This window comes from Mustela nigripes, chromosome 13, assembly GCF_022355385.1.
Source record: "Mustela nigripes isolate SB6536 chromosome 13, MUSNIG.SB6536, whole genome shotgun sequence".
Taxonomy (NCBI): domain Eukaryota; kingdom Metazoa; phylum Chordata; class Mammalia; order Carnivora; family Mustelidae; genus Mustela; species Mustela nigripes.
Window position 1 is genome coordinate 101191820 of NC_081569.1, and position 23959 is coordinate 101215778.

The 23959-nt window shown below is 44.7% G+C and overlaps 1 protein-coding gene across 3 annotated transcripts in view; it reads left to right on the top strand.

Moving 5' to 3' along the window:
- SAMD4A (sterile alpha motif domain containing 4A) overlaps positions 1-23959 on the top strand; it is a 207686-nt gene that overhangs the window by 97798 nt on the left and 85929 nt on the right. The gene's annotated exons all lie outside the window — the stretch shown is intronic.

Genomic DNA, 23959 nt, shown 5'->3' on the forward strand with positions numbered 1-23959 from the left:
TTAAAAAAAAAAAAAAAAAAAAAAGATGGCCCAGATGACAGTGTTCTAGGCCTTCACCTCTTGAATATGGGAACAACTCTCAAGGAAAAGGAGAGCTGAAGAGATCTGGAGTCCTATCTCCTAGAACAGCACCAGGGAATAGAACAGAAGGCAAGGGTCCTGACAGTGTGGAGCCTCACAGAATGCACTCAGTTTCCCCCTGATGCCAGAGCTTTGTCTGTGTAGTTAGGGATCTTGTTACTGCTGAGACCCTGTCCCTGCTTTGCCCAAATTCTGGCCCTGCTTTTCCCTCCTTCCCTTAGCTGACTTGTCTCCCTGTGAGTCCCATTCCCATGCGAAAGTCAGCTTGTGGAAGACACCTGAAGAAGAGAGCCAGGGCAAGAGAAGATATTTGGGACTGGTTCAGAGGTAGCACCGTGTGTGTTCTAGTGACTGCAGAATGGTCCTCAAAAAGCTAGAATTGATCCCAGCCAGTTCATGCACCCTGTGCTGCGTTTGGGTAACCAATTTGGTCCTGGTGTTAGAACCCTTATAACTGCATGGATCTATGCTTGCTGCTTTTTGGAGAAATGAATTTTATGGAAGTTTCTATTTAAGGAGAACCAAACAATAACAAACAAACAAAAAAAGCTCCAATTCCTATTACCCGAACTCCTCTTCACACATAGTATTCTAATGCAGTTTGTTCCTGAAACTGACTCATTCAGCTTTTCTCCTGGAAGTTGTCAGTATGTGAGTCTGGTTAATGGAGAAAATCAGCGCAATGCCCAGGCACAAAGCCATGACTCATTCCTGGCATTTCAGGGGCTTTGTAATGGAAATCATAGTTGCAAGCTACAGTTCTTACCAAGTGGATATGTGAATATTGATGAAACACACCACATCTCCAAAACTCCTGCATGAGCCTCACCGGTGACTCAGTGTTTGCTCATGAAGTGAAGGTTTCTCTTCATAACCCACCGTGCTTGAACACCACAATATTGTTTTAATTAGTCTTTTAATGTACAGTAAAATATTTGGCTTTGGTGGAAGGAGGACATTCTCTCTTATGTTGGAACTGTTTGGTTAAAAGGGCGTTTTTGTCTACAGAATTAATCTCCTGGGGTGTATATGCGTATCTGAACGCTTTTTAAGTAGTCTCCAATTCTTGCTCATTCATTCTATTGATCTACCCATCTGTAATTGTGTTTGTGTGTGCATGTGGTGTATATATACACACACACACGTGCGTGTGTGCACGGACACACACACATACACACACATAAGGTCTACTGGGAGAGCATAGATAATTGAAACCCTGAATAATCCCAACCTTTTATTTTACATTGTGTTTGATCCAACTTTGTCCCCAAACTTCTTTCTTTTCTTTTTTAAAGATTTTATTTATTTATTTGAGAGACAGAAGGGAGAGAGAGAGAGAGAGAGAGAGCACAAGCAGGGGGAGGGGCAGAGGGAGAAGCAGGTTCCCCGCTGAGCAGGGAGCCTGAGGTGGGGCTCTATCCCAGGACTCTGGGATCATGACTTGAGCTGAACACAGATGCTTAACTGCCTAGCCAACGGGTGTGGCCCCCACCCCAAATTCTTTCAAGTAATATTCCCCCTTTCTTTGTGCATTGTAAAATTCAAAAGTAGTAAAATAGACTGCAGGAGGTTGGGCCCAATCAGGAGCACATGTGTACCTAAAATTGCGTGTGACTTGCTTATTAATCCATTGTATGTGTCTGAACCGCTTTTGGGGTGGGGGTGGGAGGGTGCTACTTTATTTTTCATTGCAGTAGATCTTGCCTTCAGTTCAGGGTTATATGAAGAAATAAAAAATAAGCTTGTAAAACAACAACAACAACAAATAGACTGCAGGAAGAAGTGGAGGAAACGAAGAAGACAGGTATTTCAAATGCTTGTTTTTTTATTGACTCAGGTTTGAATTTTGTGTCTGACAGACTAGTAGGACTTTCTGGAAACACAGATGAGCCAGTTTCTCATCATTCTTGCAGGCTGGGACAGAAGGTCAAATATTTAAAGTCAGTTTTTGGTGAATCTTATATATCTACGGTCCTTTGGACCATGAATATTTGGGAGCTGCTAATAGGAAAGTAGACATTGAGGAGCTATTTTCAGCTAAAGAAAAGAATGAGCAATATAGCTTATAACTCAGCCACTTTATTCTGATCCTGTCTTCTCTAACAATAGCTCCCTGCTCCGTGCTCTTAAAACACAAGTGCTAATATTACGAGAAATGAGTTACATGAAAAACAGTCTAATCTTTTCTAAAAGTGCTAAAAATACCAATCTGCAACCAAGAATGTTTAAACTCTCTTCCCTTTACAGATGATGCAGGATTGATTCTAGGCAAACACTGGATTTCAGAGGATGCCCTGAGGCATGGGCATGGGGGAGTGGGGGTGGGGGGGGAGCATGGGGTTGGGAGAGATTGTTATTTATAGGAGTAAAGATCTTTAGACAACCATATTCAAAGTGAATGCCTTCTCACTCTCCCAGTGAGAGTCTCTAGAGATCCACACACCATTATTTTCCAGGTCATTGTTTGGAAGTGGCTGGTGGCAGGAAGGTTATCATGTTTTCTTTTTCTTATGAGAAAACCAAAAACTGAAATCTGAAATACAAGAGATTGCCTCCCAGACCAAGAACCTACTACTATGTCCCTGAGTACCTCTCTGCCACTGGGCACCTGCTTTTGCATTGCTGGTTCTTCCACGGTAACTCTTCCATCTGCTTATCCTTACCGGATCAATCTCTCCGAATGGGCCAAGGGAAACACTTTAATGTGACAGCCTTCAAGATTTGGTTAAGGGATCTTGTCTGGGACCTGAGATAGAGAGGACAGGAGGGGGAAATGAGCTGAAAAAATTCGAGGTAATACCGGGGTGGGGGGTGCTGTGGGACAGGTGCATGTGTGTCCAGAGAAGATGGAACATGTGTATCCAGAGTCCCATTGGGGCCATACTTCCTTGTCTTCTGCTCCTGGAGGGCGCATGCCTGGTCCTCCACCACCACTGATTCCTGTGTTGTGTCTGCCTGAAAATCTCACAAGCGAGTCTGGGGTCACTGTGTCTTTCTGCACCCAGTGATCTTTTCTTAGGTTTTGTGTGATTGTAGGATAAGAATTATTCAAGTGAGAAGTAACAGTGTTGGTCCTGTTACAACTGTCACTTTTTTTTTTTTAAAGATTTGTATTTATTTATTTGACAGAGAGAGAGAGAGAGAGACACGGCAAGAGATAGAACACAAGTAGGAGGAGTGGGAGAAGGAAGAGCAGGGAGCCCAATGTGGGACTCGATCCCAGGACCCCGAGCTCAACGACTGAGCAACCCAGGCGCCCAACTGCCACATTTTCTATTTGGAAAAAAAGTTACTTCTCAAAATATAAAATTAATAACATGATGCCTGGCAAATCGGGCCTCAGAAGCTGCCACTCTTTTTTTTTTTTTTTTTTAATGCATCTGCTATAATGTTGCTTCTTGCCAGTGGGGTGTAATTTCCAGTCTGTGACTGAGACTTGGATGGTGCACATCTCTGGACTGTGTGGAGAGACCGTCTTTAGGTTTGTCATGTGAGGACTGAGGCCTTTTTAGTGTACGATTACTTTATGGTGTGGTTATTTTAAGGGAAAGTTAACTAAGCTGAAGTTGCTTAAATTTCACCACATGTGTTAACTATCCTTTCCTAAAAATTGAAAAGTAACAAGTTAAAATACGATCCAGAAGTCTCTGTTCCAGCACATTCTTTAGTTTAGAATGTTAAGGGGTGAAGAGTACTTAAAGTAACCAGTATCCCTGAGACTTAATGAAGCAGTTAATAGTTTTACTTTTTTTTTTTTTTAACTTCAGAAGCTAGTTGCCATGTAAAGTAAAAAGACACCGCATGCTTTTAATCTTTTCAGTTGACATTGCCAGTGAGAGTGTTGTTATTGTTAGATAATCATAATGGTATGTTCTGGAGGCTCTCCTCTGCTTCACCCGACACGCCCAACTCACTTACACCCAGCCAGCAGAGCCGCAGAAAAGAAGAATAAAGCAACGTCTTATTTGCTTTCAGAATTTGATTCTCTATTGTTTTGGAGACACGCTGGGATTTGCTCTTAAACGGCTATGATTTTCCTAATGTCCACCTAGACTTAGATTCATGTGTAAGAAGAACCAAGAAAACAAATGAACTGGTCGGGCTGCACTGCGCTGACCCTTCTCCCAGCGAGCCTTTGCTCAGCCTTACCGTGGGAGGACAGAGACGCCGGCCCCGGGCCCGGGGAGCAGAGTCAGGGCAGCAGGGGAGCCCCCGACATGGCCCTTTGCCTCCCCCAGCCTCAGGGTCCCCACCCACTCATGCTGGTTTTGAAAATTAGATGTGATGATGTTTACAAAGAGTTGCGGAGTTTTTGAAAAAGTACTCCACAGACTAAGTTAGGAACTAAGCCAGAGGCCAAGTAGGTAAAAGTTTGATTCTATGTGTGCATTGACCATTATATGTGGGGGACGCGGGTAATTTTGGAAAAGTTTTTAGTCGCTTTTCATGGGGCCTCAAGTGAAAAATAGGCAAGGAGACCAGTTCCGTTCAGCAGTTTAAGTTTAACCAAAGTGAGAATTGGAAATTTCCCCAAAGGCGAGCAGTAGAAGTAAGTTATGACAGACCACTGGTCCCAGTGATGGAAAGATTGATGGCCAACACAAGGTCCGGCTTAAGGAGAAACCCAGAGCTCTTGAAGAGAGCTATCATAATATACAACATTTTGGGGGCGCCTGGGTGGCTCAGCGGATTAAAGCCTCTGCCTTCAGCTCAGGTCATGATCTCAGGGTCCTGGGATCGAGCCCCGCATCGGGCTCTCTGATCAGCAGGGAGCCTGCTTCCTCTTTACTCTCTCTCTGCCTACTTGTGATCTCTGTCTGTCAAATAAATAAATAAAAATATTTTAAAAATATATACAACGTTTGGTTACAGGGCTGGCCTTACAGAGGGTGTGGGGGTAAATATTAAGGAACACACGTGAGGTGGGCAGTCCATGAAAGCGGTGTGTGATTGAGGGATCCACAGATGAAGAAGGAGCCGTGTTCTCATCCCACAACATGGCCGGCTGCTCAGGGTTATGGGGAGTCTGCCGTGTGCATGGAAGAAGGTCGAAGTGTGAGTTCATCAGGGAGAAAAGTCCAGAAGTTGGGCTTACTCCCAGCACTCAGAAGGCTGCAGAAGCCGCTGGGGCTCTCTGGGTTCCATGTCCTCCTCCTTTTGCTACCGTTTCCTTCTGTTTGCTTTCTTCTGTGGCCTCTCCATCTCCCCAGACCGGGTCTGTACAAGAGGGAGTCACAGAAAAACAAAGTAAGGTAGTTTGTCAGGGGCTGTTGGTTGCTGGTAGCAACAGTCGCCAAGTGACACGCACACACCATATCTGGGTCCCCGACTTAATCAGCACACAGCCCATTGAAGGCTCGGCTTGTGAGCCTGACATTCCCCAATTCCTGGTAACCCTGGTGGCATTAATACTTACTAATCATCAGTTGTATTTTAAGCATTTACTTTTGTTCCCAGAAATATTTAAGATGGAGTTTCTCAGCACGTAATCAAGCTCCTGTGGTGGGTCTCTGTACTCCGGCCGTGGCTGCCTTCCTAAAAAGATAAATAAAAGGGGCGCCTGGGTGGCTCAGTGGGTTGAGCCTCTGCCTTTGGCTCAGGTCATGGTCTCACAGACCTGGGATCAAGCCCCACATAGGACTCTCTGCTCGGCAGGGGGCCTGCTTCTCTTCTTCTCTCTCTCTGCCTGCCTCTCTGCCTACTTGTGATCTCTCTCTCTGTCCAATAAATAAATAAAATAAAAAAAAAAGATAAATAAAAAAGGTAATGGAATGGGGAATGAACATGGGCCAAATTAAAGCATCAAAGGAAATAAATTAAGACCAAATCCCTACTCTGCTGACAATACGGCCGGTTGTCTTTCGGGCGTTCAGTGACTCGTGTCGAGCCCTGATGCCTCATACAGAGGCCTGGTGGGAAGGAAGGAAATGAACGAAGAAGGAAAACCACTGTGTTCAGCATTGCTGGCTACCTGGATAACCAGCCCTGGGTTCTCTGCACCTGTTTCCTTCCCTCCGGTACTGATCAGACATGGGCCCTCTTGGGGAAGCTGTGTCCCCCGCCAGCACCTGGCCTGGTTCTCCAGGGATGGAGGGGTGTTCTGATGCTCTGGCCTTCGTGGGCTTAAGCTCCAGGACATGGAGGGAGGGCTGTCATCGCTCGGAGTCACAGAGTCCTTTCCTTTCTGAGGACCCCTGATGGGAATGGGATAGCAGGGAGCCAGCCACTAATTCCAGGGAGTCTTATAGGCTTGGGCTAAGACCCAGGCACAAGTGATTTTAAGATAGGACAGAGTCGGAGGCCCAGGACCACATCGGGGTTCAGGGAGAGTCAGGGGAACCCTTAGTTCTGTCTGGGAAGCCGGCAAGGGTGGTGGTGACAGCTGAGCCTATCAGTCACACGGGATTCCTAAGTTCTTTACTATACAGGCTTGTGCAGAGATACAAGAGTGCTCGAGGGAGGCTAGTGGGGAATCCAGAACGACTCTTCTCTGTCAGATGCAGAAAATTCCACGACTCTGGCCTTGAGGATCACATCTCCGCCTGATTTATTCATCACCCAGAGCCCACCACACACACAAACTTATCTTCCCAACAGAGCTCCAGAAACACTCATCTAGCTGCATACTTTTAATCAGAAAATTTCGATGACTTATTGCAGATTGCCTGTCTCGTGAAGAGGGGGGAGAAGATGGCACAGGAGTCTTTTTGAAAGGATCGTTTAAGTGATCATTTGAGCCCCAAAGAAATCACCTTTTGATTATTTAAGACAAAAGGCTCTTTCAAGCCAGCTGATTAAAGTGTGAATTATTCCACACCGGAGAACTGGAGGCAGGTCTCCAGGTACAGGCAGGTGGGCACAATCTTTTAGTGAGTGGCAGATACATGAGGTCTTCTGTATGCAATCCCTGAGGCCAGGAGACTTACCAAGAAGGGATTTTTAAAAATCTTGTCATTTCAAACTCCAGGCAAAATATTGGCATGGAAAAGAGTTTTCCAAAGTCAACCCATCATTGGCTCAGATAGTCGTAGAAAATCAGGAGTCAAAAAAAAATTAGAAGATAGAGACTTTCAGTCAGGCCTGGTTTTAATTTACATGTGGTTATTCTAACTAGTCAGACAAGCATACCCTCCCCCCGCCCCCACGAATACCTTGTCCCAAGGCATAAATTACTCACCCGTTAGAGACGAATTAACGTTTTGTTTTTTTTTTTAAGGGTTCCACCTTAAGGGTCATTAATTTAGCAAATTAACTGACATTCCTAGAAAAGCTCCATGGCTTGTGCCTGTAAATATTTACCCAGTGAGAGACACTTCAAATGGCACCCCAAAATCACTGGTCCACTTCCAAAGGGTGAGCAGTTTACTTTCAGGAAATGGATTACTCACTTGTGGAATCAGACCAACACCCAGGCTGCTCAGTTTCAACAGACTTTAAAATGCAAAAGGCAACTTTCCTACCTCAAACGTCCAAAAAGCTATTCCAGAAGGGATGGAGAGGGGCGAGTGTGTCAAACCCAGGGAGGCTGGTTCAGCTTATGGGGTGAACACCATGATGGCAGCTTCAGACTGGTGGTGGGTGGCTGCCAAGGGACATCCCCAAGTGCCTGGAGAGAGATGCCTCCTGGGCCTGCCCTGTTTCCGTTTGCCAAACACAAGCATAGCGAGGAAAATCTGTGGAAAGGCCTGAGAGTGTTCAGCTGACTTGTTGCCCCACCTCAGGTCCCCCCATCTGCCCCCGCCCCCCTCCCCTCTGCAGTTAGAGGAGTATGGCCGGGAAGCTGTGAGGGTCTAGAAGTCCTATTATCTAAAGATTATTAGAAGGGACTGGGGGTTTGGAGCCTGAAAAAAGAAAATTCAGGGGACATAGCTATGTCATGAAAGGGGGAATAGAACTTTTTAGTATTTCTGATTGGAGTGAAATGTACATGAAATATGGCATTTTGATCATTTTTCAGTGTATGGTTCCATTATCTTAAAAAAATTTTTTTTATTTGATAGAGATCACAAGTAAGCAGAGAGGCAGGCAGAGAGAGAGAGGAGGAAGCAGGCTCCCTGCTGAGCAGAGAGCCCAATGTGAGACTCGATCCCAGGATCCTGAGATCACGACCAGAACCAAAGGCAGAGGCTTAACCCACTGAGCCAGGTGCCCATATGGTTCCATTATCTTATATTCCCACTGTATTCCCCTCACCATCCATTTACAAAACTTTGTCATCATCCCAAAAAGAAACTATTCACACATTGAACAGCATCTTCCCCCCCCTCCCCTCAACCCCTGATAACCACCATTCTACTTTCTGTCTCTTTGAATTTGCCTACTCTAGGTATTCATACAAAGGAATCCTATGATATTTGTCCTTTTGTGTCTGGCTTCCTTTATTCAGCATAATGTTTTTGATTTTTATCCATGTTGTAGCATGTGTTAGAATTTCATACCTTTTAAAGACTGAATAGTATCCCATGGTGTGTGTATACCGTACTTTGTATATCTGTTCATCTGTCTATGGACATTGGGGTTGCTTCTGGTTATTGTGAATAAGGCTGCTATGAACACGGGTGTGTAAGTGTCTCTAGATTTATTCTTTGTGGTTTCAGAAAAATGACCTTTGTTGAATGGAAAGAAGTTGCAGAGAGCCCGATGATAGCTTTAATAATCTTAGCTCCCCTTGATGGTGGCTAGGGAGGAGCTTGGCCCTGGTGACCGCTGGGGAGGAATCATGGGATGAGACCCCCACAGCTAGTAAAGAAGGAGCCAGAGAATCTCTGAGGGCCCTTCCATCTCCAGAATTCTGTGATTCTCAGGTAGATGGAGTGAGCATCCTAAGGGAACCATCTAGAAGGAAATGAAAGTGGTATTAGATCAACTTCCCTCCCTTCCCAGCTCCCTGCCTCCAGGAGAAATAGGAGAAATGGGATGGTAAATTATGTACCAGTCAGGAGAGTGACTTGTGGAACAGTCTCTGGCTGGGATTTGAGATCAGAGACAGATGATACTGTAAAGTTCAGAGGCTCTGCTCACTCTTGGGGAGAACTTCCCAGAGCTGCTTAGAAAACTTACTTGCACAGTAGCAGCCCAGGCTGAGGGGTGGGAGGTGAAGTCCAAGGTTCTCAGCACAGTGCCCTCATGTGTACCCAGAGAGGAGAGAGGACGGCCGCCTCTGGGAGACCTGGCTGAGCCCTACCTCCTTGGTTATGCTGGGTCCAGGACAGGGAGTTAGAGAAGATGGGGAATGCTGGGCCAGGGAATGTTCAGGAGAGAATGTCTACTGAGGTGGGGATATCCTGAGATCCAGCACAATTAGCTCCATTCTGTCACAGTTGGGGGTTTTCTTATCATTAGCGAGGGAGGCCTAGCCAGAGAATTCCAGTATTCCAGAGTGAGTTTAATTGTGGGTGATTTCATTCTGCCCTTTTTATGTTGAAGCCAGAGGCTTGCGTCATATAACAGTGAATTCAGGGAGATTTTTATTTGCATGTGAATCATAGCTTTTCCAGCTGAATGTCACTTACTTGGAATTTTTGTCTGATTTTGTTTTTGTTTTTGTCTCTTGGTGTTTTTCCATCAGGCTCTTTGGCTAACCAGAAAAAAAAAAAAAAAATAGAGGAAGGGCTCAATCTGACTGAGCAGGGTTTGAGTTGGCAACTCAAAAAGGAGAGTATTATGAATGTGAAAAAAAAAAAAGAAAACGGATGCTTTATTTTGCTTTGAGGGAGGGAGCGAGGCCAAGTCAAATTGAGAGCTCTAATTTGGGAATGGTGTTATTACAGGTCACTGGGAGTTGGTTATGCTCTAAATTGGGAGGCCAGTCACATGAGGAGGCAGCAAAGACGGATCACATGGGGGACGGTTGGGGCCCTTTTACAATGAACTTTTATTTTATTTACTACACAGTCGAAATGTACCTCTGTCCCGTTGAGAAACCAAGTCACCTCACTGGCTGGTGAACAGTCCGTGTTTGGGCCCATCAGTGGTTCTCTTAGTGAGCTGGTTCTTCCGGTGTGTATGTTTTCTGGGGCTTTATTTAGGTGCTGGAATGTGTTCAGTGATTAGTGGAACAAATCATGTGCTAAAGGCTCTATGTCTGCTCTTCACCTTTGCCTACGGGTCTTACTGGGAGGGGCTCGCATCCTTCTGTTCCAAAGGCCCTTCTCTTCTTAGATCTCAAGGTTAAGACATTCTGATAGCTTCATATATATTTCTATCTGTGCGGGTGTATGTAACTGTATTGAGGTGATGATTTCTACTTATTAGATCATCTTTCATATTCTGTTACTATTCCTCTCAGCTTGCAAAAAAGAAACCAAAAAAGATGGGCCCTGCCCACCATGGGCAGTTAGGAACAAAGTATTCTTCTACTCAAAACTGCAGATTTCTGATGTCTTTGGTGTCCCGGAGATGATCTGGAAAGGATGTGGGTGGTAAGCCGCTGAGTTTTCTTGGATAATCGAAGTTGGCTTTTTTTTTTTTTTTTTTTAATGTAGAAAACCTGAGTTAGCTAGCTGTGTTTGAAGTAAAAACAAAAATATGGCCCTAGAAGGGTATCTAGAATTGAACGTCCCGTGCAAACAAATTGTGCTCATGGTCCTAAATGGGGTGCGTTACTAAGTCCATGACACACAGAGTCTGCTGGTGCTTCCAAAGCATGCGGACCGGCGATGCTTGTGATCAAGGTTAGGAATAGAAGGTGTGTGGAAACTTTCTATAAAAGGCAGCCGGGGCCCCTGGACTGGTGTGGATGAGTGATCAGGAAACTCTGGCACTGTTCACAGTCCTACCAGAGCATGGCTGCGTGACCTTGGATGAGCATCTCTGTGCCTCAGTTTCCCCAAAGCATCATATTGGTTTTGAGAGGGGACAATGAGGGGTTCCAGAGATGTGTATGAAGTGTGAGATGTTACTGGTAAATGGAGGGAGCGTGGTGTCCCCTGGTGTCACGGGAACTGGAACCAGGGCCATGTATCCTCAAACACGGCTGGGCCGCCACTCTCTCCTCCAGCGTTGCCCGCAGTGGGGGATGCCTCTGACATCACAATACCCAGCTGGACACTCAATAATGAGGAGCCGTGCCTAGGGGCCACCAGAGGAGGGGAGAAGAGGAGGAGGACAAAGTGGAGAGGGAGGAGATGGAGCAATCCCTTATGTGATCATTCCATCAACTCACAGCTTTTCACCTAACATCCGGTTCAACTGTAATGTGGTCAGCTCCATATCACCTGTACAGCGTCTGTGCCCTCTCCCTCAAACTCAGCAAAATCTTACGGTCCTCTAATCAAGAGAGTTTTGCTCCTGTTGCTGCATGTCTCGTGGTTCACCGTCAGACCTGTGAGTTGATACTTCTTCACCAAAGGGCTCTCCGGAGCAACCGTCTAGAGGTAACGCTTCCCAGGCCCCCCTCCAGCCTTCTGGGAGCAGCAGAGAACTCCGTGCGGGGGAGGTGGGGGGGGGGACAATGGGGAAGTGGTTTGGGAGTGGGCGGTTCTGTGGGAAAGATGCTTTAAACCGGAAATTCTCACCTTCATTTTATCGAGAGCCGTAACCCCAGGCCTGGAGAGACTGTACTGTTCTGACAGGTCCCTGCAAACTCAGGGGAGGTGGGTTATGGCCTCCCTGTCTAGTGCTCACTCTTTTTCACTAGCACGGTTGCTTATGGATGGAAAACTGGAGAGATCACCCCTGTCCTAGAAATATGATGACATCTCGCTTGCTTATTTGTTGATGACTTTTTAAAAATTCAACAGCTTCCTCTTAAAAATAGGTCCCTGCCCTCCCCCCTCTCTTTGTATTGATTCCTCTTAGCTCCTCTCCTTGTAGGCAATTATTTTTCCTACCTGGTTACACATCAGGCCTAAGCTGCTCATCGTCCCAAAGCTGGAAATTGGAGGCCTTGATTTTCTCCTAGCTCCTTTGACCTGTGGTTCTCAAACCTAAGCCTGGATCCAGATCACCTGAAGGGGTTTTTAAACAGTTTCTGATTCAGTAGATCTAGGACGGGGTTCCAGAATTTTCATTTCTTACCAGCTGCCAGGTATGTGTGTATGGTGGTGGTGGTGGGGGGGGTGTTACACTTTAGAACCAGTGTCTTAGGCCTTTTCAGCTCTCCTGTCCTCTCTTCCTCCCCTTCCCAAGTCTGTAGGAGAGGAGTCCATGGAGCATTTTCCTTAGATGATGGTAACTATCACTGACAATTACACACCATTTACGATGGGCCAGATAGTGGTCCCTTGCTTTACACAGATTAGAGAATTCAAACATCCTGACGATCCTATGATGTATCCCATTTTCCAGATGAGGAAACCGAAGTGTACCGAGTGGTTATGTAAATTGCCCAAAGTCACACAGCTAACCAAATGGAAGATCAGGATTCAAGATTCCATCCCATACAAGACGGCCATTACCTTTCTTTCCCTTTTCCTCAAACCACTTAGAGCATCTGATGTGCCTACAGTCCTTGGAAGTGAATACCTCAGAAGGGAGCCGCAAGGCAAACTGAGCCCATCTTAGGTACCTGTAACCTGTGTCTTAGGGTCTGAGTTTCCAGACAGTTGGGCTCCCATCTGTGTGTGTGTGTGTGTGTGTGTGTAGGTTGGTGGGAGGTGGCTGTTTGAGAGCCGACTGAGACTCAGAGATCCTCTGGAGGGACGAAAGTGAAGATTCTGGGAGCATCCACCTCTGAAAGGAGGCCAGAACTCCCCTTCTGCTGAGTCCAGTATCCTCTCATGATTCTGCCCCGGTGCAGAGGTTTCCACTGTTAACACTGAGCACCCTAACCAGAGACAGACAAAGCTGAGAAGGGAACTGATCTGCTTTGTCATCGGCTGTGATAGAAGAACACATGGATCTTTTATCCAGTCTGGTCCAGCAAGCCTGTGTGATCAGCACTGACCTAGACAAACATTAGAAGACACATCAGGGGAGGCACTGTCCCTGCCCTCCGGGAGCCAGCACTCTCACCGAGGAGAGTGTCACACAAGTGCGTATGTCATTGAGCTGGTCTGTGCAGTACAGAAAGGCAGTGAGGGCCAGAGGAGATCAAAGGGATTCGAGGGAGTTGGCAGATTCTTAAACCATGTCATGGATGATGATGGGGGTCAGGAGGCCCAAGGTTTAGATGTATACAGGCATTTCTGCAGCAGAGTAATAAAAAATGTTCTCTTTTAAGATTTGAACAGCCAAAGTTGTCTCCATTGGTGTAGTGGTGATCAATTAAGCTTTTATGTGTTTTTCCAGTAAACAGTGTTGGATGCTGGTTGGAGGTCTGCTGGAGGCTCTGGTGTTATTTTAGAAAATGGATTCTATTCCTTACAGAGTTGCCAGTTGGCTCTATAATTGAAGACCTTCTTAAAGTATTTTATCTACCTCTCTGCTCTGATTCTCTCCAAATTCTTTGTATTGCAGACATTTCTATGGGGTATAAAACTTTTCCCATGGTTATCTCTGAGCCTGCACACCCCATCGAAGAGGACAGATCCTAACAGTCACCATCTACATTGGAGTAGATGATAAAGACCCAAGAGCTTAATAAATACACCTGCCCTTAATGGTGGTGACGTAAAGGTAGATTAAAACAAAATAGGCTGCTGTGGTCACTCCCAGCTCTGGACCAATGTTGCCTAAGTCTTCCTGCTGTCTTTGGGTCTTCCTTTGGTTTAGAATTCCAGACAGCACGTTTGAGGCTCAAGAAGGTTAAGTGAGAGGACTTCATAATCTTTCTGTGAGCTCTGAGCTCTTGTCTCTTCCGGCAGTATTCCCACAAAGTCTACTCAAGCAAAGGGTCCTCAGCTGGTCCGCGCTCCTTCTTCTGGTCCAGCCAGTGGCTGATGGGCCTATTAACTTCACGGTGGGATGCCCAGAAGGAGAGAAACAGCCTTGGCCACTCTCATTTCTGGTTGCAGAGTTTTATCCCTTGCCATTGTCCTTCCTGCTCGTCTTCTTATCCCGCTGCCTCAGAGGGCTTTAGAAATTAAAAAGGACCTCCCCTATTCAAAAAATCTGTGAAAGCTTGTTCTGATTTCATCAACAGACCTACCAACCTGAACACAAGTTTGGTACACAGATAACAGGTGAACATAAGCTGCTTACCTTTGCATAAATTCTTGGATTTGGCTAATAGCTCAGGAGAACCCCAGAAAAGGAGGCATACCTCTCACTCCCTCTTTGAGGCTATACCTAGTAAGGGCAAGTGAGTGAGATTGGGAACGTTCTAGGGTTGCTCACCCAACTCTGTCCTTGTACAGAGTTGGACAAGGGCCCTTCTTTTCAAATACAGTGACAGTTAATTTGTGACCATGGATTCGAATATCTCCCCTCCACAAAATCGTCCATTCTCTCCTCCGTGGAATAACTTGCACATGTATTTCAGATTTCATACCTAAATGAGGGATATATAAGTCTTACTACCAACTTTGCTGGCACGTCTGTTTTGGGGGTGTATGTACGCTGTTCCTTGGTGACAGTGTTTACACACATCACAGGGTTCTTACATTCACACTTACACTTTGGATTCCCATCTCTGAAGATGGGAAATTTTGTCTAGAAGTTTTAAGCAACTTCCACATTTTAGAACGCGTGGGACCCAGTGACTTAATGATCCAGACTCCTTTAAAGATGTAGAATGACTCCCTGTTGTCAGAGGTAAAACAGCTCTTCCCAGACTTTGTGAGGTTTGTAAACCTGTTGTGGGAAGTGGCTCTTGTTCAGCTTGGTCTATTTGGTCCAGCACAAACTATTCTTTGGAGACTTGACCTGTTTATATTCCTCCCAAGGCACTCCTTATTGACTCCCATCTGGACATTGCCAAGGATTTGGGTCTTGGGAGTTCTTCACTAACAAATATGTTTGCAGTTAGGCTACCTGGACAGCAGGGTGCTGCTTGCAAGGTTCTCATTTCTAGTGCTTCTCCTCGAAGAAGGCCCAAATCTAAGTGTTGTAGTGCAAAGCATGGTTTTCTCCTCTGCAAGGTCAGTGTCAGGATTGCTAATTCATTATTTTGAAATACTATTGGAGACTCATTTTGTGGTATGTGGGGTTTTGTTGCTGGTGGTCTGGGAGCACGAGAATGGTACTGAAGATTAGTGAGTGGGAAAGCTTCCTGCTTTTGGAACATTTATAGCCTCTCCTCTGAGGGGTTTCTGATATAAAAAAATAGCCGAATGTGGTTTATAAGGATTTGTCTTGTATGTGTTGGGAGTAAGGTAACATTTTCTTCATCTCTAATTTATATGACTCTTAGGAGACCCTTTCCTGTGAGGTTTTATTAGAACATAATTACTCATGGCCAAAAAATTTGGATATACAATAGTCTTAACACAATCCTATTGGCAATGGTTTTCTTTCTTTCTTCAACAGATGTTTGCCAAAGAGTCATATTAAATACATCTAATTCTGCTGTCTCAGCCTAACGATACTTTATCATGAAGATTACTTTAATTGGTGTCAGTTATAATCAAGAAAAGCACCCATTATGCTTTTGTTTTCTAGCACGTAGGGAAATTTTCCATCCTAACAGAATCCTGAGAGGGGAATGAACTAAAGATTTTGAAAAATAAGTTCATCATTTTATTTTCTTCTTTTACATGTTCCTATTTTTATTTGATATTAAAGCTAGAAATAATTAGAATTCTGCAGAATCAAATGAGAAATGGGTGACCAAACAGTTTTGGGGTGACATTTTGTACCCACTATAGTCTGCAGGTCACCCACTCTGTCAGTCTTAATTTACAAGAAATTTCTAGGAAATGCTAAAGATTTTGAGTAAGAAATCCCAAAGTCTAATAAACCACTATCAAACAAAATGCCTGGGGACAACTTTATATAGCCATTATAAAATGTGATTAATAAGGAAATGAGAACGGATGGGAAAATGGAGTTATCACCACTACCCTCATAGAGCCTTTGTCTAGTGGAGGAAGACAGAAAATAGGTATCATCCATACCAGGTCACATGATGAATGGTAGGGAGGAAAATAAAGCAGGGCATGGGGGATAAGGAAGTGTAGGGTGAGGCAGTGATGTGGGAAATTTAAAATACTGTGGATATAAAAGTTCTCATCAAGAAGGGAACATTTAAGCAAAGACAGAACTGGGGGGGCTAGATGTGGATCTGGAGATAACAGCAGCCTAGACAGGAAGCAGCAAGAGCAAAGGTTGGGGGGTAGGCACGTATCTGACATGTTGAAGAAACAGCAAGAAAGCCAGAATGGACTGAGAAGAATGAGAGACCAGTAGTCCAGTCTAGGGCTGTATCACAGAGGGCCTAATCGCTGTTGTATGGCTTTTACTTAGAGTAAGGAGAGAAGCCATTGGAAAGTTCGATCAGAGAAGTGACATGACCTATATTCTAGTATAAAAAGGATTGTTCTGATGGTTATGTTGTTTATGGGTCAGGGGGTGGATGGTAAGAGGTAGTCAGAATCTGGGTACATTTTGAAAATTTGGTGCACAGGATTGCTAACAGGCGAAATACGGGATGTAAGAAAGAGCAGTCAAGGATACTCGAAGCCTTCAGCCTGAGCTGCTGGACAGATGGAAGAGCCATTGCTGAGATAGAGAAGAGGACCAAAGGAGCAGATCTTGTGAGAGTGATGGGGGAGCTCATTTTGGGAAAGACTAACTTAGGAGATCATCTGAGTGGAGACATAGAAGATGCAATTGAATGTGTGGGTCGGGAGCACAGAGTGAGACCTGGGGTGGAGATACAAATGTGGGAGTTGTTTATACAGATGTGAGGTCAGAATGGAGGCAAGTGGTCAGAGGAGCTGGCTGGCTTTGTGCATCCTCTGGGAATGAGCAGTCTCAGTCCTACAAAAGTTAGCCATAGCCAGGAAGAGGTCAGAAACCTGGATGTGAATCCCAGCTTGAGCTCTTGGCTGAGATCTCAGAACTAGTTTACTATTGGACTGGGTCCTTCAGCTATGCCAGTGCCCAGGACGAAACGTGACTAAGATGGAAAGGCCCCATTGAAGAGATGACCAGATCACTCTGCAGTGGTAAGTGGATCATTATAGGTATTTTGGGAGTCAGGGGTACCTTTTGAAGATGGTCAGGTGTCTTTGAGTGTCCAACAGCTAATGACCTTCATGGTCTCAGAGAAAACTCTAGTTTTGGGCTGTGAAGTCTGCTACACAAATCCCTTTCTTTTCTAGTGAATTCTAGAGACAGTAGCATTTTTGAGTGATTTTTTTTTCTTTTTACCAAATAATGTGAAGCCCTAATTAGTTAACAAGTAAGCTATATTAGTTAACTATTGCTGTGTAACGGATTACCCCAAAACCCAATATCTTCACACAGTATTTCCCTTGCAGTTTTCCAAGGGTCCGAAATTTGAGACAACCTCGCTGGGCAGTATTGGCTTAAGGTCTCTCGCAAGATACTGATTAGAGCTGGAGAATCCATTTCCAAGGTAGCTCACTCACATCGCTGTCAAGCTGATGCTGGCTATTAGCCAGAAGGCCTGATTTCCCACCACTCAGGCCTCTCCCAGGGCTGCCTGAAAGTCTTCATAGCTGATGTAGCTACCTTCCCGCAGAGTGAGTGAGCCAAGAGAGGAAGGTGGGAACTACAGTACCTTTTATGACCTAATCTCATAACACCTTACCACACTCATTGGCCACATAGACCTGTTTGGATTCAGTGTGGGAGGAGAGTACACAAGGGTGTGACTACCAAGAGGAGTCAATGGGAGCCAGCTGAGAAGCTGGCAGTCACTCTTCTTGAAAACAGAGAAGGTTTCTGTCTACTCAGCCCTTTGTATCTGCTCGAAGCACCACTTGTAACAAGAGGAACTCAGTAACTACAGTCTGCCCAGGTCCCCCATAACATCTAGTCTAATCCTTATGTTTTTCGGGGCTTCACCAAATCACGGGACTGTTTCTCCAGTCATTTCTAGCTCAAGAAGTTATCTTGGGAGACAGTAAGCAAGTGTCAGTGCCAATACAAGAATCCCACCGTTTTCCATGTTGGTATTTGCCATTTTTAGGTGCCCTGTCAGCTCACACCCCTACCAAATGCATAGTGTGTGCTCTCTGTCCTTGAGTTGTGCAGAGTTGCACTTCATTTAGAAGGTTTTATTATACGATGTGTCTAGGATTGAGTTTGTCATATAGAGAGAATTTGACCATTTAAGATCCCCTTGTATTCCTGCCTTTTAGTGCATTTATTTGAACAGTACTTCTTATATGTGTGCACTTACTTTCCAGCCATCTCTCACATAAGCTAATTACCTAAATATAGTTGTGAGAAACCCTTTTCTAGTAAATGTTATTAAACAGAAAACAAGGGTATAATAAAATAGCAATTTAAGGGTAATTTACTAACAACTGGAGCACTTAAGTATTGACATACCATTGGGTAGTAATATTACCAGACTTGGTATTTAAACACAATCTTTGTCACTCTAAGAATCATTAGGACAGTTTCCTAATCCTCATGGTCTTTTATTATAGTTCCGTTAGGAATTTTTTTACTACTCTTATGTCACTTATAAATCATCAACTTTTACCCACTTAAAACATCTAGCAAATAATATCTTTGCTCCTTATCTAGAGAAAATATTCAGAGAGAGTAATGGAGGTGAGTTTGCACCATTGAACCTTGCCATTCTTGGACCTCTGTAATCCAGAGTGTCTACTGAAGAGAGTGATATTGGGGTATATGGTAACAGAAACTGCATCACAAAAATGATTGACTAATTTAAACTTTCAAGATTCCTAAATCTTCCCCAGTGAGGAGAATCCATTGAATATACATCTCAGTAAAAGCTCCTTGCTCTCTGGAAGATGGCACAGATGCCACCAAAGAAGACCAATGGACAGGTGGGCAGGACCCAGAATTCATGTCCCAAGTTCCCACCTAAAGGACCTGGCTCCCATTTTGAGGTAGAGATGCTTACTCTCATCAGTGTCCTGGGGATGTTCACCCTGAGAGACTGACTCAGTACTAATGAGGAAGCAGGGAAGTAAACCCCACAATGCTGGCTTATTAATTTGCTATGAGGAGCCATCACCAGAGGGACCAGATGTACTCAAAGTCTATATACTGTGAACAGGAAGGCAGCTTCCACAGAAAACCAAATCACAACCAGAAACCATTAAATCGCCCTGAAAAATCATCATCACAGAATCTAGAAATACCTTAAATCTGTGTGATCAGTTCATTCTTTCCCTAAAGACACTGGAAGATTAGTCACTGTCCGAAAGTTGTTGACGAATGGATAATCAGGATGAAGGAGGCTGAGGTGAATGTTCAAGGGCACCAGTTGGCTTCATGAGTAGATCTCAGAATCTGAAGGAGTGAACTGCTCAAAGCCAAGTGGCTAACACTTCCATTTTTCTAGAGGAAAACTCTTGAAGAGATATATTGTTTTTTTTGGGTCACATAACAAATAACCCAGAACTTAGCGGCTAAAATAACAGTTAACATGTTACCACATGCAGTTTCTGTGGATCAGGAATATGAGTGTTTCTGGCTCAGGGTCTCCCAAATGTTGTCTGGAGTGTGGTCATCTGAAGGCTCAATGGGCTGGGAGTTCTGCTTCCAAGATGGTTCCCTCACAGGGCTAGCAAATCACTGTTGCCTGTTGGCAGGAAGACTCAGTCCCTCACTATCAAGACCCTTCTCCCTGGGCACCTGGGTGGCTCAGCAGGTTAAGCCTCTGCCTTCGGCTAAGGTCACAATCTCAGAGGCCTGGGATGGAGCCCCGCATGGGGCTCCCTGCTCGGTGGGGAGCCTGCTTCCTCCTCCCTCTCTGCCTAGTTGTGATCTCTCTCTGTTAAATAAATAAATAAAATATTAAAAAAAAAAAAAAAGACCCTTCTCTCTAACTGGGTGGTTTGAGTATTGTCACAGCATGGTGGCTGGCTTCTCCAGAGTGAGCAACCCAAGAGAGAGCAAGGAAAAAGCTTCAGCGCCTTTTTTTTTTTTAATTAATTAATTTACTTGAGAGAGAGAGAGCAAGTGTGAGCAGCAGGAGGAGCAGAGGGAGAGGGGCAAGCAGACCCCACGCTCAGCACAGAGCCCAACCCGGAGCTCAATCCCACAACCCTGAGATCATGACCTGAGCTGAAATCAGAAGTCGGACGCTTAAGCGACTGAGCCACCCACATGCCCCTTCAGTGCCTTTTGAAACCTAATCCTTGACCTCACACACCGTCACTTCTGCCACGTTCAGTTTGTTAGAAGTGACTCCCTAAGTCTAGCTCTGCCCTGAATGGGAAAGGAATTAATGAGGCTCCATCTTTTAGAGGAATATCAAGGAAGTGGTGGACATATTTTAAAACCACAGTAAGTGTCACCCTGTAACTACTCTTCTTCCTGCATGTCCATAGATGGCAAGTCTTCTGCTGATCCATGCACTCTATTCAGATATTTGTAAATATCATACACATCTTCACTTTTTACATATGGTTAATGTATTATGTATCTTATGTATTATAGAATCACATTTTACCTATTTCTAAACATTAATGTATCTAATTTATGGCCAAACTCTTCTAGCATGGTAACCATTATGTATCTTTATGCTAATTTGCATACCCCCATTCTGCCACCTCCCCTGCCAGGGAGACTGGAGGCAAATGGCTTGACCTCTCTGTGCCTCTCTGTCCTCATGAGTAAAATAAGGCTGTAACAGGACCTACCTCATCAGTTCCTTGGGAGGATTAAATGAGTAATGACATGCACAAAGTTTACAAGAGTGCACATAAACCCCATTCAACACCATTAGCTGTGAGCGTTGTAGCTGTAGCTGCTTCAGGAAATGTTCGATCCAGTAGTACACCTCAGAAGACTGCCCTCAGGGGGCAGCCTCACGTCCAGGTTCCTGGTGGTAATAAACAAAAGTCATGGTTGTCTTCCTGGCTACACTCCAGTTCCACACCACCCAAGCCCTGTCCCAAGGATAGAAAAAGACCCATTTCAGGCGTGGAAGGAACCAGGGCCAGGGCCCTTGTTTTCCTCTCCCCTTTGCTGCTAATCCCTGGCAGAGAGTACTTACATGGAGATAACGTGGTTAGTTTGCACTCCGAGTCCTATTTATGTTCTGTTTTTGTTCCTCTTTTTTTTTTTTCCCCCCAGGCTGACCTTTTGCAGAAGGGTAGAATCCCCAAACAGGAAAGTAACCTTGCAGAAAGCCAGGGTGTTCCTGAACCCTGTGAATTTGTATTGAAACTGGTTCCTGAATTTTCTTTCTACACGTACATTTTCCAGATGTATGCCAGCCACATCTGCTCATTGGGCTGGCATCAGACACAGCTGTATCTTCCTCTTGGGGCCTTTTGCTTCTTGCCAGTGACTCTTTAGTTCTGTGGACTTAATGAATAGATTTCATCTTTGTCCGAAGCATATTCATAATTAAAAACATGCTGGGTGTTTCCTGAAAATGTGTCGATGGAAGCTGGAACGGGTGCTTCCTCTGTCTCCCAAAGCTGCTTTAAAAGGGAGGCCATACTCATGGAATGCACCAGGATTGTCTTTTGTCAGGTGGCAGTTAGCTAAATATAGAGTTAGGGAGCCGGGAGGGACCTGCTGAGGTCATGGGTGCCCTCCTGCCATCCTCTTTCCCCATCTGAATATCTCCAGCCCTGTGGCTGGGCAGCCACACATGGCTTCTGAGCCCTTCAGCTGTGGCTAGTCCCAGTTAGAGATGTGAGGTCAGTGGTAATATACACCCTGGATGGCGATGACTTGATGGAAAGAAAAGAATGTATAATAGTTCATCGATGATTTATATTAATTGCAAATTGAGATAATGTTTTGCTATATTGGATTAAAGAAAATATATCATTAAAATTAATTTCATCTCCCTCTTTTCACTTTTCCTTTAATGCTAGAAAATTTCAAATACTGTGTGTGGCTCACATTACATTCTACCCAACAGCGCTTCCCTAGACCATCTATTTCTATTCTTCAGGCCCCCAGGACAGATATGATAAAGCCTTCCTCGGCTACTCCTCTGGGTCTTTTGTCACTCTGACACTTCATTTCTTCTACACATCCAGTCTTAATCTCTGCTGCTTCCATTTGAAGACTTGGACTTCAAATTGCTGAGTCTTCGTCTTCTTATGAAATCCCCACATAGAGCATCTCTTCCTGTTGTTCAGTTATAAGGCTTGTTTTCTTTCACCCTTTGACTTACTTTCTTTCTTTCTTTCTTTCTTTCTTTCTTTCTTTCTTTCTTTCTTTTCACCCTTTGACTTCCTACCTCTTCCAACTCTGATATTTTTTAGTGACCTTCCCCAGGTGGTCTTTAGACTCTATAATTATTTTTAAACCTCGGTATCTGAAACCAACCCACAAGCGTCTAATGTGGGACCTGATCAATGTAGAGATGAGTAGAAGGCATTACTTCCGCCATTGAGTACTTGACCTGTCATTTTGATACATTACCATGCAAGGAGGGACAGATGCTGCTGGTAACAGTCTTTTTTTTTTTTTTTTTTTTTTTTTTAAAGATTTTATTTATTTATTTGACAGAGAGATCACAGGTAGGCAGAGAGGCAGGCAGAGAGAGAGAGGAGGAAGCAGGCTCCCCGCTGAGCAGAGAGCCCGATGCGGGACTCGATCCCAGGACTCTGAGATCATGACCTGAGCCGAAGGCAGCGGCTTAACCCACTGAGCCACCCAGGCGCCCTGCTGGTAACAGTCTTAAATGATGGCACAATTGAGGCTCCTACAGGCAGAGTAACATACCGAGGTCCCACGGCAAATTAAGTAGCAGACCTGGGGTCCGTGCCCAGGGTTGCCTGATTCCAGAGCCCACATTTTTGCATTATATATCATGCCTTCCTTGCCTGACAATTTTCTTTGGATATACCCTTGGTCTTGACGGGCTTACGGTACTTGGCTGATGCTTCTGGTCAACAATGACTCTTGAGTGTGTCCTGATATGTTTGTGCCTCACTAGAATCGTGAAGCCCTTGTGCTAAATTCCAGAGACTCTGCAGACACTGCATGAAAGCCAGGAGGACTGCCCTGCCCTACCCTATATAGGGTAATCAGTAGGCCAGAGACAATGTCTTCAGGTGTCAGGAGTGACTTTTCAGGATAGCTACCAGTTTCCAGAACAAGCTACTTCTCAAAGGCTAGTCAAAGTCAAAGCACATCATTTATCCACGTTTACCTAAAGGCAACAAGTTGTATTTTGGGTAGAAGGGGACAGGAAGGGATCCTTGAGAGTGTGTCACAAATGGATCTTCTCATGAAGGAGCCTTGAAGACATGACGCTAAATGAAGTCACCAGTCACAAAAGGCCAAACACTGTAGGTTGCCACTGATATGAGGTAACTAGAGTGGTCAGATAGAGACAGAAAATGCAACAGTGGTTGCCAGGAGCTGGGGGAGGGGAGAGATAGGGAATTGTTATTCAAGAGTTACAGAGTTTCAGTTTGAAAAGATGAAGAAGATTCAGAAATGGATGGCGGGGATGGCTGCACAACATTGTGAATGTCCTTATTGCCACACAACCATACACTTAAAAACAGTGAATATGGTAAATATTACGTTATACATACTTTACCATAATAAAGATAACTAAACAGGTTGTCTATATGTAAAGAAAAATAGCTTTGCTTCTCACGTGTGATCAGAAGTGCCACCTGAGCTAAGTCTAGCTTTGAGATCTAGCTTTGAGGTCACAGTGGTTTTCTGAGGCAGCTTCTCATGAGAAAGGTGTAGTCTTACTTCACTGAGATGAGGGGAGTCCTTTCTTTTCCTGACAGGTTTCTCTATCTAGGAAGTTTTGCCACCTTCACACAAATGCCTTGGCTAAGGTATAAACCACTTTTCCACAGATGTCTTCAGAAGAGATAGCAGACTGACCCCCCGCAAGGATCCAATGAACCTCTGACAAGACAACACTTCTTTTCTCTGTGGAGATTTTCTT